General features: G+C 34.9%; 1 pseudogene; it reads left to right on the forward strand.

Moving 5' to 3' along the window:
- Positions 1 to 2,235: 2,235 nt before the first annotated feature.
- LOC122115619 lies at positions 2,236 to 2,334 on the forward strand (annotated as a pseudogene).
- The last annotated feature ends 458 nt before the right edge of the window (positions 2,335 to 2,792 follow it).

Here is a 2,792-nt window from a genome sequence, read left to right on the forward strand (position 1 = left end):
CTATTGTAACTTGATTCCTACACATGAAAAACTTTTAATGTCACTATCATCTACTTGTCAAGTGTTATTTTGGTGAATATGATTCTCGAAAGTTTATTTGAAAAGATATATACTTGAAGGAGATTAAATGTAGGTTATCATTGGTTTGAGAATTAAAACATTTTTATACTACAGAACCAAGTTTTACTGAAGTACCAGTGTTTTGAAGCACTAGGGTCTTCTCAATTTGTTTTTTTAAATTATATTTGACATCTAAGTCTAGTTTTCCTAGCCTTGGTAGAACAATTATGGATCTATCATTCCAGGAAATTTTTTGGCCTACTTATGCTGGACTGAAATCTTTCATTCATCATTAGGAGAGAGGTATTAAAAATAATCTTGTGACATTTGTGATTTTGTTTACTCGTATGGGCTTGTCATCTGTAAATTGAAAGTTTGAACTACAGTACTTTCACTCATATTTTGTGGTCTGCTCTTTCATTTGAAGTTGCCTTAAATTTCACAATTGCTTACTGCTAATTACTGCAAGGAATTGGGGCCCTGAAATATTATAGGAAATGAAAAATTGAGATGGGTCTTCAATTACTTTCTGTTAGCATGTTGGATGGGCCAAGGTGAGAAGACTTGCCATTGTTATCGGATGATGCAGATAACCTGGGACCTGGTATCCTCGGACCCGTGGGTACTGCAGAAGAATAATAGCTTTTAGGCATAATATGGAGAAAAACAATTTGGGACCAGCGAGTTAATACAATAAACACAGCAGCAGTGTAAAATCTCTTCTAGATTAGAGGAAAACAATACTGGTTTTTTTTTTTTTTTTTTTTTTTACTATGTGAATTCAGAAGACCAAGAACCCTTAGAAGGTATCACAAGTTTATACCAAAGACATTGCATTGATACTTTTTATATTCGAATATATATTCTAAACCTAATTATTTATGTTCCAATCTATTTATGGGAATAAATTTCAATTTATTTGTCAAGTTATAAATTAATTCTAGTAAGATTCACTGTGTGAAACTTAAGATCAGCACATATAAATATAAAATATATAAGTATATATAATATAAGAAATTGTTATGCATTGTTCTGTTGTGGTTAGGGTATCAAAAGCAAATCTGTTTTAAAGTATTATTCCATTATCTCTACCTCAGTTTTTGGTAGAGTTAGACCTAAAGCTTTACCATTTGTAAATGTAAAGCCTGGAGGCAAGAGGAAACACTTTGATTAAAACATTACCAATTTAAGGCCTAATATCGAGGAGAAATATATAGACTTCTCCAGGAGCTATGGAAATATTTGGTGATAGAAAGTAGTGTAAGTTCCTGCCTGGTTGTATGGTAGACAGGCCCAGGATATTAAGTAAACATGCATATGAACAACTTTTTCACCTTCTTGGCTTTAGCTACTTTTGAAATAATAGGTATAATAAACAATTATATATATATAGTTGTTGTTGTTTGGGTCTGGTTGTGGGGCCTGAACTCTGGGCCTGGGCCCTGTCCCTCAGCGCTTCAGCTCAAGGCTAGTGCTCTACCACTTGAGCCACAGCACCACTTCCGGCTTTTTTCTTTTTCCTTATGTGGTGCTGAGGAATCAATCCCAGGGCTTCAGGTATGCAAGGCATGCACTCTACCACTGAGCCAGCTTCCCAGCCCAAACAATTATATTTTGATAAAATACCTTCTATTCTGAACAGTTCGGTCTGAAGTGTTCATCTCTCTATGATCCCTTGTAACTAAGATTAGTTTTGTTCCAGTAAGACAATCTATGCTGTCAGTGTAAGATATTCTGGTTGGTCTGTTCCTACATGGAAGAAGGGTAAGGGTCAGGAAGATATTTGTGCCACTGAGACCTCATTTAGGAAATTTTAAGCTGCAGAAGTTTAGAAGTAGATCTTAACCAAGGCTTACTTTGAATCCATTAGCTCCACAAAGATAACTCAGTTGATAAATAAGTACTTGAAAAGCCATCACCTTTGGACTTAGCTGTAAACGCTTCAAAATATGATCAAATTTAAAATGAAAATGACAAAATAGTCATTGACAAAAAATTGCAAATGTGAATAATCGACCAAACAATATAATTTTTCCACTATAGACAGAAATTTAGAGAGATATGATCAATAGCATTTTTAGGAACAATAAGGGTTCCTTGTTACAAATAGGCAACCATGGATATGTGCCTGTATAAACATTGCATCAATAACTACTTAAATTTAGAGGATACTACATGCTTAGCAGCAGGTCTACCCAAATTACAACAATACAGAGATTAAAATGGTACTTGCCCAAGGATGGAATGAAAATTTGTGAAGTATTCCATATTTTTCATTCTTCAAATGCAAGAAATGAAAAACAGTTGTTAAAAAGTTGATTACAAAAATACAAGTGTAACAATACATGTAATTCATAGAATTAAAGGTTAGTTTGACATCAGTGTATTAAATCTTCACCTTAGAAAGGCCCTTACATAGCATAACCTTTATAAAACTTGAAATTAGATAACATTGTCATTTTATCCCAAAGAAATAAAATTTAAACCATGCTCATAGAGGGTTCCGGGAAGATGGTGGAGGAGAAGCTGAAGGTTAAACAAGCTCTTGCATAGAAAGCAGTTTTAGAGTTCCAGTGAACAGTCCTAAGCCAGAGAATCACACCAAGTGTGTCATCACAGTACACAGAGTTAGGCCAGAGAGGGAAAATCCAGGCAAGGAGACAGATCTGAGCATTTGCCAGCAGCTTAGGCAGCAGCGGCGGCCATAGTCACCATCCTGTAACACAGAGAGT

Source organism: Dipodomys spectabilis, unplaced genomic scaffold, assembly GCF_019054845.1.
Source record: "Dipodomys spectabilis isolate Male_0828 unplaced genomic scaffold, ASM1905484v1 ptg000121l, whole genome shotgun sequence".
In the NCBI taxonomy this organism is placed as follows: domain Eukaryota; kingdom Metazoa; phylum Chordata; class Mammalia; order Rodentia; family Heteromyidae; genus Dipodomys; species Dipodomys spectabilis.